Source organism: Dendropsophus ebraccatus, chromosome 2, assembly GCF_027789765.1.
Source record: "Dendropsophus ebraccatus isolate aDenEbr1 chromosome 2, aDenEbr1.pat, whole genome shotgun sequence".
NCBI classification, from domain to species: domain Eukaryota; kingdom Metazoa; phylum Chordata; class Amphibia; order Anura; family Hylidae; genus Dendropsophus; species Dendropsophus ebraccatus.
Window position 1 is genome coordinate 146,838,940 of NC_091455.1, and position 14,138 is coordinate 146,853,077.

Sequence of the window (14,138 nt, forward strand, 5' to 3'; positions counted from 1 at the left end):
CTGTTTCTGAGCAGGACTCAAAAACAGGGCTCCTTTTTTACCTTAGGTAGCTGGCGTATACACAGACAAGTGGCCAGAAACATGAACTGGTTCTGCCTGTTACATTCCTGACCCGTGGTATTTTATTATGAGGTTCTGGATGAGTCGGTGATGAAGGCCAGTGATCTCTTCCTGGGGATCTTTGTTGTATTTTTTTCTTCCTCCTAAATTTTAATGATATGTTATATAACAGTAAATAAGAGAAGTAACAAGTCTTTCTTGTCACATTAGGTAATACTGTGTAATGTCATACTGTCATTTGTCCACATGTAATGTAATTAATTTTACTTAGTCATTATCAGGTGTTGAGTGACTGATATTTGTTTTTATTGTGATTTTTTTTTTTATTATTATCCTTCCTTTAAATGAATGACTAAATGCAATATTACGTCCAAACACTTTAAGTGAACTGGAATTCTGATACTGGTTGTACTGGTGTTGTATGTCTTTGGAGGTGATCATTAAGTACTAACGTAGGATATTATTCTATAGAGGTTAGCTTATAAATATAAAAACTGCTCCTGATCTTTGCCTCCAGCATTTTAGATAGATAATGTACATTAGGATCAAATATTTGCACTATGTGTATCTGGATTGTGAGGCCTAATCTGTCCAGTACTGTATACATGTGATAAGACTCTGCTAGTCATGCAAGTGGCTCAGCGTTATTTTCTCTAGTTTGACAAAAAAATTTAGAAGTAATTTGGGTTCTGTAAAGATTAATGAAAGATGTGTAAAAATACAAAAACAACATTTTTAGCTAGCTAGCATGTGGTTTGGCTTGGCAGTGGAAAGCTCCTTTGGGGTGTGTTCACATGCTGCAGATCTGCTGCAAATGTTCTGCTGACTGATAAACTTCAAATGTACAGTGTTTTCAGCTGCATATTGTGTATTTTGTATAAAGCCCAAAATGCAGCATAGAAAAAAAGCAGCTGAAAACACTGTATGGGTGAATAGACCCTAAAACAGACCTGTCAGCAGCCTGTTTGTTAACATGTAAAAGTGTCCAGGGGGCTTCCCAAGAATGGCCAGGGTTAGCCAGCTCATCTCCTTTTATTCACCAGGGGGGTAGGTAACACTGGGAACTTGCTGTCAAATGTCCTGGGCCCTTAAAGGGGTTATCCAGTGCTACAAAAACATGGCCACTTTCTTCCAGAGACAGCCCCACTCTTGTCTCCAGCTTGGGCGGGGTTTTGCTGCTCAGTTCCATTGAAGTGGATGGAGCTTAATTGCAAACTGCACCTGAACTGGAGACAAGAGTCGTGTTGTCTCTAAAGAAAGTGGCCATGTTTTTGTAGCACTGGATAACCCCTTTAAGCCTTAACAAGTTGCAGAAAGGTCTGCTTTAACCCCTTAGTGACCACTGATAAGATTTTCTACAGCAGTCACTAATGGGCTTTTCACGGTGGCATCACAATAAGTAATTGCCGTGCTTCTGCTTCGGCATTGCAGGAGGAGATCTCCTGTTGTAAGTACCCGGAGAATCCTCAACACCTTACATGCCGCTTTCGAATCATGCCTGTGGCATGTAACCAGTCCCAGTGGTGTCAGTGTGTATACTTTCCCATCGAAAAGTCCCGCAGCGAGGTCCCAACTTTGGATCGCTAATCATGGCAGTCCCCGGACTTCTGACGACCCCTGGGCCTGCCATGGATGCGCATAGTGCTGATTTACACAATACACAGCACTACAGTGGTAGTGCAGTGTATTGTCTGTTCTGGGTCCTGTTCTTTTTAACATGTTTGTAAGTGACATAGGAAAAGGTTTGGTAGGTAAGGTTTCTCTGTTTGCTGATAACACAAAAATGTGTAATAGGGATAATACCCCTTGAGGTGCCAGTAATAAGGAAAATTATTTACCCTTGCTAGATAAGTGGTCCGAATGGAAACTGCAGTTCAGTGTTTCCAAATGTAAAATAATGCATTTGGAGAGGAGAAATCCTCTATCCAAGTATAATATCAACAGCTTTGTGTTGGAAAAGACTTCAGTGGAGAAGGATTTAGGGGTAGTGATTTTTGACAGCCTTAAAATAAGTCACCAGTGCAACCAGTCGGTGGGGAAAGCAAATTGTATGCTAGGCTGTATAGCTTGAGGTATAACCAGTTGGTAGAGGGAGATTGTGATCCCACTGTATAGAGCTCTAGTGATACCACATCTCATAGGCCATCAGTGGGTTTTCCATGGAAAACCTTATTAAGTAATGGCTGAACTTGCAGTTTCTGCTATTGGGAATAAAGTTGTCGGAGATCATAGCACATGAGTTTTAAATGGGTATTCCAAAAAAACTAACTTGTCTCCTATCCACAGGATAGGGGAAAGTAAGAGATTGCAGGGAGTCCTACCTTTTGTACTCTCCAACGATCACCATATAGGCCTGTGGCTCTATTCAAAACAAAGGAGCCGTGGGCCGATATGGAGGTCATGTGACTCGTGCCTCCATTCGCTCTTTATAGAGCCACTTGAAAGATCCAAGTGCTGTACTCTCTCCAGCAGCTGCATAGAGAATGAATGGAGCTGCCGGAGAGAGCAGAGTACAGCACTCTCCTATTTCTGGCGGCTCGATAGGAATGAATGTGGCGTAGCTACAGTGAAGGCAGGGAAGGCGACTGCTATGGGGCCCCTGCATGAATGGGGCCCGAGGAAGCCTGCCCTGCCTTCATGGTAGGTACCCCGCTCCCCCAGGGGTCCAGAGAGGAAGAGGGACCCCCCTGTAGTGTCGGGTGAGCGGGCTGAACAGAGGAGCAGGACCTGCCAGACGGCACAGGAGAGGGATGAAGGACCTTTGGGTCACATGACCCAAAGGTCCTCAATACCTATGTGAAGGTCAGCCCGGACTACAGGAGGAGAAGGGGGAAGCCTGGGAGCTGTAAGTGCTGTGTATGTGTGTCAGTGAGTGGGTATATGTATGTGTCAGTGTATGCATGTATCTGTGTATATATTTATATGTCAGTATGTGTATGTATCTGTGGCTATATGTGTGTGTTTGTGTATGTCAGCAATGTCTGTAGCACTGGTGTATATATGTATGTGTGTGTGTGTGTGTTTGTGTATGTCAGTAGTGTCTCAAGTGATTGACAGGTTTGCTCCCAAAGATGTTCTGCAGCAGCTTCTATTAATGTTGGGCGCTAATAAAAGAACCCACCACTAATATCTGCTGCATTTTCTTTTATTTCTGGTTGAGTATTTCTTATTACAATCAGATGATTTCCCTGTGTACAGTCTATTCATGGTGTATACATCAGCACTAGTGTAATCACATTACAGCGTATATATGTGTGTATGTCAGTGGCGTATCTGTATATATGTTAATGGTGCCTCTGTCTGTGTATATGTGCGTCAATGTCTGTGTTTGGCGGGGGGGGGGGGGTACAGGATTCATGGGGCCCCATACAGTTTTTTGCTATGGGGCCCCATGAATCCTAGCTACGCCCCTGGGGTCACGGCTGTATTTACTTGTTCCCTATCGTGTGGAATTTTCCTAGAATGCCCTTTTAATTAATCTTTATTTATAATATGACACAGGACAGCCCCACTCTGGACACACTCTGGATAAAGGCATTGTACATATTCACTATTTTGAATAGCTAAGCACTAGTTTCATAGAAAAAAAAAGATGCAGTAATTTGTTTTGTTAACCTTGCTCGACTGCCTCAGGTGCGATAGGTCAGCAAATGAGATTTTCATGTATGTACTCAGGGCAAATAAATTTTACTCACTAATAGTGAATGAAAAAATATGTCTCTTTACCAGCTTTCATTACTATTGTATTGTATTGTAATCCGTCTCTGGTGGTGTTGCAGCAGAAGGTGATTGACCTCAGACATGTAAACATGGACTTGATATAAAGCCTGTATGTCTATGCAGTAATGCCTTGTCTGCCTGCTGTCACATCACTCAGGCACTTGAGATTAGAGAAGAGGGGCCTGCACCTGCTACCATTCAAAACTGACGTAACTGGATCCGTATTTAGAACTTCAAGGCTGATATAAGTTTACATACTATAGTCTCAAATATACAAGTTAAGTGTATACACCTACAGCTCTGATAAAAGTAACAGAATGCATAGTACATCGCCCTAGTGTATCACATAATACACCCTAGCAACACTGAAACAGAAAGCCAGGGAAGCTTGTACCCTCTGCAAATTCTTCTGTGTTCTTCGGCTATTCTTCCTTTTATCCTGAAATCTGTGCTGATAATACAGAGCTGGCATTTTCAGTGCAGTTTCTGCCTTGAAGGGGGGCTTCTAGTATAAGTGTAAAAGTTAAAGTGTTATTATAAGTAAAAAGCCCCCTCCCCTAATAAAAGTCAGAATCACCCCACTTTTCCCATGTTATAAATAAAAAAATAAATAAACATGTTTGGTATCGCTGTGTGCGTAATCACCCAAACTATCAATTTATCCCATTCCCGTCTCGCACGGTAAATGGCGTAAGCGCAAAAAAATCCCAAAGTGCAAAATTGTGCATTTTTGGTCGCATCAGATCCAGAAAACTTGTAATAAACAGCGATCAAAAAGACATATATGCGCAATCAAGGTACAGATAGAAAGAACACATCATGGCACAAAAAATGACACCTGACACAGCCCCATAGACCAAAGGATAACATTTTTTACCGGTCATCAGATACAATGAAAGTTATACATGTTACATATCGTCGTAATCGTAACATTGAGGAACATATATAACAAGTCATTTTTACCCCAGGGTGACACTTTGAATTTTTTTCTGGTTTCGCAGTGTACTTTATGAAAAAGTTCAGCCTTTCATTGCAAAGTACAATTAGTGGCGCAAAAAATAAGGGCTCATGTGGGTTTCTAGGTGGAAAAATGCAAGTGCTCTGGCCTTTTAAGCACAAGGAGGAAAAAACGAAAACGCAAAAATTTAAATTGGCCGGGTCCTCTAAGGGTTAAAGAGTCACTGTTGTGTTTTTTTTTTTTTTTTTTTTGCAGAAATCAATAGTCCGGGCGATTTTAAGAAAATTTATAATTAGGTTTATTAGGCAAATATGCCATTATCTGCATTCAAAAAGACTTTTCCCAGGTCCCCCCCCCCCTCCTCTTTTCCATTCACTGCAAAATATCAGGAAATTGTGACTTGTTGCATCAGACACAACCCGGTCTGTTCTATGGAGAGGGGAGGAGGAAGAAGGGAGATGAGTCGGCAGCAGAGAGCAGAGAACAAAGGATTATACAGCCGGGAGCTCCATGAAAGCCCCTATTCAGGGGTCAGAGAGGTCAGTTCTGACTCTCCTCACTGTATCAACTCTGCTAGGGGGGGGTGGTTGGAGAAGAGGAGTAGGAGGCTGCAGCAGCATGGGTGCCAGAGCTGGCATCTGGGAGGCTGTTTGAAGCACTAGGGAGGCCGCCAGGTGCTGCAAGTGATGTAAGCTCACGGGCCCAGGCCATTACAGTACCTGGCCACAGAGCCACTAGATGCGGCGGGCCATGTAGCAGCTACTACAGTGGTAGTTCCTCCCGTGCGTTTGTGTTATGTATCTGGTTGGGCTGTCAAAATCAACTCTGTATGAAACGGGGCATCACTAGATTGCATATTTTCCATTACTGCTTCCTAGAGTTTATACCCACAACATCCATTATAGTACTGCTTGGTAATTTACTTGATATAGTCATCACTTCCTAGTTTGACTGACAATTATAGTATCAAATCCATCTCTCCTGGTACCAGATTGCATTTTAACTATGAATATTAGATTTAGTTTTTTTTTTTGTTTTTTTTTTAATGATTGCAGATTAACAGTGGGACAAATCTTGAAGGATTCCACGCTGTGTGTGGCCTCTTCTTCCTGATCTGATAATGCATTGTTCTATCTGCTTGTTTTGTTTTTCTACCTGCAAAACAATGTTTGTATCTGTTGTAGTCATTATGCTTGTTTACTGGATACTGTGGGGGAAATATTTGCAGTACATTACCTATATATAGTCCAGTAGAGTAGAGCCAAGGATGATGACCTCTAAAGGATTCCGCAGACTTTTAGTATACGATACATTGGAAGGAACATCCCTATTTTTCCTCTTAGGGTACACATAACATGCTTTTTGTTTCTATTGAACCCTTATGAATAGATGAATAGATCCATGATACTATTACTTGGCAAAGTAAAAGCTTAATTCAGTCTGATCAGTGGGACCCTCGCTATTAAAGGAGAAGTCCGGCAAAAAATTTTATCAAAGTATTTTATTGCCCCCCAAAAATTATACAAATCCCCAATATACACTTATTATGGGAAATGCTTATAAAGTTTTTTTTTTCCCTGCACTTACTACTGCATCAAGGCTTCACTTCCTGGATAACATGGTGATGTCACAACCTGACTCCCAGAGCTGTGCGGGCTGTGGCTGCTGGAGAGGATGATAGCAGAGGGATGCCCAGTGTCCCTCCAGTGGCCTGTGTCCCTCAGTGTTCCCCTGCCATCATCCTCCCCAGCAGCCACAGCCCACACAGATCTGGGAGTCGGGTCGTGATATCACCATTTTATCCAGGAAGTGAAGCCTTTATACAGTAGTAAGTGCAGGGAAAAAAGCACTTTATAAGCACTTCCCGTAATAAGTGTATATTGGTGGTTTGTATAACTTTTGGGGGGGGCGGCAATACAATTGTTTAATTTAAATTTTCTCCGGACTTCTCCTTTAAGGCTACCATTTATCCAGGGCCCTTTAGTTGCCAAAAGGGCTCTTTCTAAATGGAGTTTAATGGGCAATGACTACATGCAGACAACACTTTTAAAGGGGTTGTCCGGCGATAAAAAATTATTCACAGAATAACACACATTACAAAGTTATACAACTTTGTAATGTATGTTATGTCTGTGAATGTCCCCCTTCCCCGTGTCCCACCCCCCCCCACCCGTGTACCCGGAAGTGTGGTGCGCTATACATACCTGTCACATGCCGACCACGGTCTCCGATCCTCAGCAGTGACGTCTTCTTCGGGCGGCCAGGAACGGAGACCGTGGTCGGCACGTGACAGGTATGTATAGCGCACCACACTTCCGGGTACTTGGGTGGGGGGTGGTGGGACACGGGGAAGGGGGCCATTCACAGACATAACATACATTACAAAGTTGTATAACTTTGTAATGTGTGTTATTCTGTGAATAATTTTTTATCGCCGGACAACCCCTTTAAGGCTGTAGAAAGTCCGGCATGACCATTCTTGAAATCCTTGGGGATCCTAGCAATCAGTCCTCGACCAATCAGAAATGTGTGGCAAAAAGCCTCCAGTTCCTGTAAAGTCCTGGGCTGTCTTGCATGAACTGTGTGGTTGAGATCTTCCCAGAGTGGCTCAATGATATTAAGGTCAGAAGACTGAGATGGCCACTCCAGAACCTTCACTTTGTTCTGCTGTAGCCAATGACAGGTTGACTTGGTCTTATGTTGTGGATTGTTGTCATGCAAGTCCAAGTACGTCCCATGTGCAGCTTCCGGGGCTGGTGAGTGCAAAATTGCCTCCAGTATTTGCTCATAATGTGCTGCATTAATCTTTTCTTTTGAGCACAACAGTATGTAGGTATGAAAAATGAATGACACTCATGGCCCCAGTATTCTGAAGGTTATGTGGCAACTCACCTCTAACTAGTATATACTTGATCTCTCTGATCAAAGAGAGATCCAAAATCTTATCAGCAGCTCTGCCTCCACACTTCCACAAATTTCTTTGCTAACTACTCATTCTGAAAATATTCTCTATATTAATAGGAATGTTGAGGCCATAAAGTTTTTCTTTTGTATGCTGCCACACTGAAAAAACTATTCAGAAATGATTTTAAGAACATGAAAGGGACTAATTATCTATTAAAGGGGAACCTATATGATGTTATTGGGTTGATGGTTTTGATATTGTGGCTGATAGATGTGTATGTCTCTGTGCTCTTCTGCATCTCCTCTGTCCTTAAAGCGACTCTGTACCCACAATCTGACCCCCCCCCCCCCCAAACCAATTGTACCTTCGGATAGCTGCTTTTAAACCATGATCTGTCCTGGGGTCTGTTCGGAAGGTGATGCAGATATAGTCTTAAAAAAACAACTTTTTTGTATCAAATTGGCGTGGCCTAGAGTGTGTGTGTCCTAGGCTTGCTCCGCCTTTGCGTCCCTCCTCCCCGCCCTCCTTATTATGAACACCCCTGGCCAGAATTTTTCTTATTCATCACCTGTGTGAATACTGCACATGTTCTGGATCTTTAAGGCACCTGTGCAGTGTTCAGATAAGTGATGAATAGGAAAAATCCTACACAGGGGTATTCATAATAATGAGAAGAGCAGCGAGGATGGACAGAGGGTGGTGCAAGTCTAGTTCATACACACACTCTAGGCCAGTCATGTCAAACTCTAGCCCGCGGGCCAAATCTGGCCCATGGTGCCATTATTTTTGGCCCACCAGGCAATTCAGAGTTTGAATTACATCTGGCCCGCCATGGCTACTATATAGGAGACTAAAGGGGAGGGCTGGCTACTACATGAGACTATTGGGGAGGGCTGGCTACTATATGAGACTACAGGGGAGGGCTGGCTACTATATGAGACTACAGGGGAGGGCTGGCTACTATATGAGACTACAGGGGAGGGCTGGCTACTATATGAGATTACAGGGGAGGGCTGGCTACTATATGAGACTACAGGGGAGGGCTGGCTACTATATAAGAGACTATGGGGGGAGGGATAGCTACTATATGAGACTATTGGGGAGGGCTGGCTACTATATGGAACACTTGGGGGGATGACTACTATTTGGGCAATAATGGGAGGGCTGGCTAATATGTGAGGCTAAAGGGGAGGGCTGGCTACTATATGGGACACTTGGAGGGCTGGCTACTATGAGACTACAGGGTGGGCTGGCTACTATAAAAGACTATTGGGGAGGGCTGACTTCTTTATAAGATAATATGGGGAGGACTGGCTACTATATGGGACTACGGGGAGGGCTGTCTACTATATGAGACTACAGGGGAGGGCTGGCTACTTTATGGGACACTTGGGGGGCTGGCTACTATTAAGGCACTATTGGGAGGGCTGGCTAATATGTGGGGCAATTTTGGTTGGGTTGGTTACAACATGGGGCAATATTGGGGGGTTGGCTATTACATAGGTTTGGGTTTAATCATATCATAGGAATTTATCATGTTATTTATCACACCACTGACAGTGCCAGGAACACTGCACGCTGCTCTGACAGTGCCAGGTCCGCTGCATTCGCGGTTCAATAGTTATCAAGGTTGGCCCACAACTTTGTCCAATTTTTAAATTTTGGCCCACTTTGTATTTGAGTTTGACACCCCTGCTCTAGACTATGCCAATTTGACGCAGGGCTGCAAGTTTAAAAGTTGTTTTTAAGGACAATAACTGCATTGCCTGCTGAATGGACCCCAAGACAGATCTTGGATTAAAAGCAGCTATAAAAAGGTACAAGAGGTTTGAGGGGGTCAGATTGTGGGTACAGAGTCACTTTAAAGATGTTCTTATAATGGAGAAATGTAACCCAGCTCTTGTAACAACCTGAGATGTTGGAAGCCAGCCATGGCATGGCCATAAGGACATTGAAGATTTCCATTACATTTGGATGAAAGCAGAGGGTTAATATCAAACTTTAAATAGAATTTATTTTTTAATGAATTCATTAATACTAGTGATTATATCTATCTGTCCCCCATGAGTGTGGCTTCTTCCTTTACTAGCCCTTGTATGCTCAGCACAGGTGACATACACTGCTGAGAGCTGGCAGACCTAGCAGACTGTTTACCTCTACAACCTCCTGTATTGTATCCTTAGGGTAAGTTCACATGGCTTATTTTTAGCAGCTTTTGCTGTTGTGGTTTTACTTGTATATTAGCCTTTTTGAGTGGCCTAAGGCTAATCCACAGTTTTTTTGGAAAACGACCACTGCAGTTTTACAGCTAAAGCCAGAAGTGGATCCGCAGGAAGTCCTTCCTTTATATTTCTCATTCCTTTTAAATCCACTCTTTGGCCCCAAAACTGCAGTCGCAAAAGGTGCAGTCAGGTCACACTACATATAAGCTGCCTGTTATAGGCAAAGTCTAGAATAGCACTGCCAGTCCAGCTAGGGTTGTTACTGAATGTCCACCTCCATGGGTTTGGCAGCTGGTACATTGACTTGAATACCAGGTATTTGGGTTGCGCTCTGTATTTTGTTCTTTGATGTGTGGCAATGTGTGAATACGATAACCATGTACAATCTAAAACTGGGAGCAAGCCAATGGATTAAATCATCTAGTTTCGATTTCTGAGAAGTGATGTTCTTAGCTAAGAAGTGACTTTTCTGTTTCCTTTTAGTAAGGGAAGCATTTCATAGAAGCAAAGTCTCTACATATCTACAGCAAAGATTATTACAGCCAGTATTTCTGTGCAAAAAACAAAATTAGAACCATTTCCTATTGGTGTGAAAAACAAAATCCATTCCATGTTGCTGAGCCAAAGGTTATGCATAGTTCATACCTTCTGACTCCTGTCAGGATTCCAGCCGTGGCAGTGGGCCCTGCTATGCCGGTGTACGTCAGAGAGCGGCTGCCTGCAGGGCTGGATTAGAGCTTCTATTTCTGGTGCCGCCCTTATCTACACAGTGAGCTATATAAGCGCTGAGCAGACATGCAGAATTTTCTTTTCTCTTGTCAGCTGCTACAGAGAATCCCGTGGTAAGAATGCTCTGCCCATGTAAACAAGCTGCTTCTCATGACTCAGTCGCATGAAGTGTGCCATTGCCATAGCTGGCAGGCAGATACCAAACTCCTAATGGGAACTGTCAGATGGCACCTAATAACCAATATGCCTTCATCTACTAGTGGAGTCTTCCATATATGTCACTTTATGTTGATGTTGTATTGTGCCTCCTATATGAATTGCTCTTAGAATACTTTTCTCTTGTTTACTCACTTGTCAGTTTACCGTTTCTTCTTCCACTTATAGTTGCCGGTTTTGTAAATAAGCATCTGATCTTATGGCTTGTGGAGTTTTGGTTAATGATCTGTGATTGTAGGAGCTGGGGATGTAACGGACAGATACCTGCTGAGGACAGTGAGAGGGACTGTCATTATATAATATTATCTCTCCAAACCATGATTGAATTTTTAAAAGAAGTAACATATAGAGGAAACATATATGGCTGGCATGTATTATTGGTATATCGTGTCCTTATTTGATTTCTTTTATGAAACCAATTCCTTCTTGTTAATATTCACTGGATTTATGTAGTAGTTGGGGTAACTGAAGATAAGTGCAAGTCTCCAGTTTTAAAGGGGTTATCCAGCGCTACAAAAACATGGCTACTTTCTTCCAGAGACAGCCCCACTCTTGTCTTCAGCTTGGGTGGGGTTTTGCTGCTCAGTTCCATTGAAGTGAATGGAGCTTAATTGCAGACCGCACCTGAACTGGAGTCAAGAGTCGTGCTGTCTCTGAAAGAAAGTGGCCATGTTTTTGTAGCACTGGATAACCCCTAAGAGGAATCGCCTGATCAAAAAGTGTTGGCAGATTGCTAGGGTATGCCATTGCTTCAGTGAGTTCACTGATCAGTGGAGATCCAAACTTTTGCACCCCCTTTTATCTTGAGAATGAAGGAGTTGTAATACTGATGCCTATTCACTGTTATTCCCTGTACAGCGGCGCCCCCATCTGCTGCTGTGCAGGGAATTGCAGCATGCTACATTCATGTCAATGTGACTGGCTACAATTTCCAATACAGCCAGGTGGCTGGGAGCACCACTGTACAAGGAAACCTGGAGGATGAGTGGAGGTACCAAAGATCAAACCCCTCTCAAGGGATTGATTGTATAATCTGCTTACATGCTATAACTTTTTAATTTTGGTTTTCAGATCAAAAACTTCATACAGATTAATGTGATCTATTTGTGATCCCTTTTTGTGATTAATGTGATCCCCTTCACTCCATTACATTCTGGCTTAGGGCTCAGGCACACTGAGCAAAAGAGACAGATTTTCGAGCGGATTCTGCTCGTAAATACGCCCGTTTAAATTGAGCAAAGTACTTTTCCATTGTTTTCAATGCGCTTTGCACTGTGCTTTTCACATAGCAGAATTTCCGTCTGTAAATTTCCATTGCGGATTCACTTTCCGCCCAAAAAAGTGACATGTTACTACTTCGGGCATATTCCGCTAGAGGAATCCTATAGAAGTTGATTGGGCTTGAAATTCTGCTTGAATTCCGCTCAAATTCCACTCAAATTCAGCTCCTATTCTGCCATAGCAGAATAGAAGAGAAATTTCAAGCAGAAATTCCCTGTCTATTGCTCAGTGTGCATGAGCCCTTAAGGTGAAACTCTGGAGAAAATGTTCTACACTTTATGGCATTACCATTTTGAGGCTAAATAGCCACCCTGCTCCTACCGGACTGCTTTCAGGTCTATGTCCCCGCTGTTCTTTAGTGTTACTAGCATCAATTGCTGTGTGAACCGTAAGTCACCTCTCTATGCAATCCTATAAGACTCGCATTGAGCATTTTAATATTTTATTCTATGGCTGCGTTTCTAAAGTTTCTAAGGCCTCATTTACACTCACAGTGTAAACCGATAAATCTTGCACAAAGCGAATGTACTTTTTTTTTATTTTTTTTTATTATTTTTTTTTATACATCACCTGGTCAGCAGTGCAGTCTATTTTTCAAATCTCTGCCCAGTTCCCGCCATCTGCGCCGATATCGTCATATGTTAAATGGGCCGTTGTATGCACTGGAGGTGGGCCTGGCACCTCTAGTACACTGATATTCCCTACCCTCGGTGAAGCGCCTCATTTACAGTCAAGTCTGGCTTTACGTTTAGACCAACTCTTGATTGGCTTAAAGTGTTCCAGATTTCTGGCTCTTTTTTTCAAAACTGTCTTAAAGAAAAGTGGTGTTGCCCATAGCAGCCAGAGCTCAGCTTTAAGTTTTCAAGAGTAGAATGCAGAATGAAAGCTGAGATGTGATTGGTTTGGGCAACAAAGTTGTTAGAGCGTTTTGAATATCTCCTCCCCCTGTAGTGTATCTTCATAGTGACCAATAAAGCTGGAAGTTACAGATGAGTAGTGGGAGCAGCCATCTTTTCTCTTTTACATTGGCTAGTAATGTGGATCTGCTTTGTCTAGTTGCAATTTCCCTATGCTGTTTAGTCCCTTGTGTGCAGTGCTGGGCCCATTTTCTGTTTGATGTGGACATATATTATAAACTATGAGTCAGATGAGCGTTTATTTAATGTTTGTCTGCCGCCCATAAATAAAATATAACAAAGACAAAGTATTTTGTAATCTTGTATAACATAGTAAATCTAAAAGTCAATCAGAAGAATAGTAGAAAGGTAAATCCAGGCACAGCTGTGCCCGTCTATCAGGTTTACACAAATCCTGTGGGATACTTGTTATGTGGGTCTGGATATACGTTCATTTACCATCAGCTTATATGGGATTGCTCATAAAGGAGTGGTTAATGTGTTTGCATTGCCTTGTGTTTTCTAGAACCATAAGAATTTTTTAGTGTATTACATTATTAAAATTCTACTACATTGATATTGAAGTTGTATGGTAGATATAAAAGGGACAGATGAATTTTGATTTAAATTTCCTCATAACCTGGACAAGAAACTGTATAGGGAATATTATATATACAGGGCTCCAGACTAAAAAATTTACCTGGGAGCCATTGGCTCCTAACCTGAAAAATTTAGGCGCCAAATAGAATATTTGGTCGCCAACATTTTAAACCATGTAAAATTAATGTTATGTTACATGGGACTTACTGTGTGCAGAGGCCACGGCAGCCTCCTCCTCCTTTAGATCCTTTCTTTTCTTAGTTTGAAAACGTTCAACATGGAAACTTGCAACTTGACAACCATATACAGTCTGACTCAGTACTTCAGCTTCACTTGGCTAGCCTTTTAATGAGGCTTACTCTTCTGAACTTGAACTTAAAGGTAACCTGTCACCCCCGGTGACGGGGTGACAGGCTCCCAACCCCCCGTTAGAACCCCCTATACTCACCTCATCTTCACCCCGCTTCTGAAGATGGTCGGGTCACGGAGATCTCAGCCGCTGCAGCCCGGCGTGCGCTGAGAGATGAGTCCAACGCTCATAGAGAATGACG

General features: G+C 42.6%; 1 protein-coding gene across 2 annotated transcripts in view; it reads left to right on the plus strand.

Moving 5' to 3' along the window:
* The window catches only part of NT5C3A (5'-nucleotidase, cytosolic IIIA), a 33,968-nt gene that overhangs the window by 3,859 nt on the left and 15,971 nt on the right, over window positions 1–14,138 (plus strand). The window contains exon 1 of one of the 2 annotated variants that reach the window (XM_069958447.1): window positions 10,619–10,707. The exons of the other annotated variant lie outside the window; for it this stretch is intronic. The gene's annotated coding sequence lies outside the window, so the exon portion shown is untranslated. Of the gene's footprint in view, window positions 1–10,618; window positions 10,708–14,138 lie in introns of those variants that run through there. 2 annotated transcript variants of the gene reach the window in all.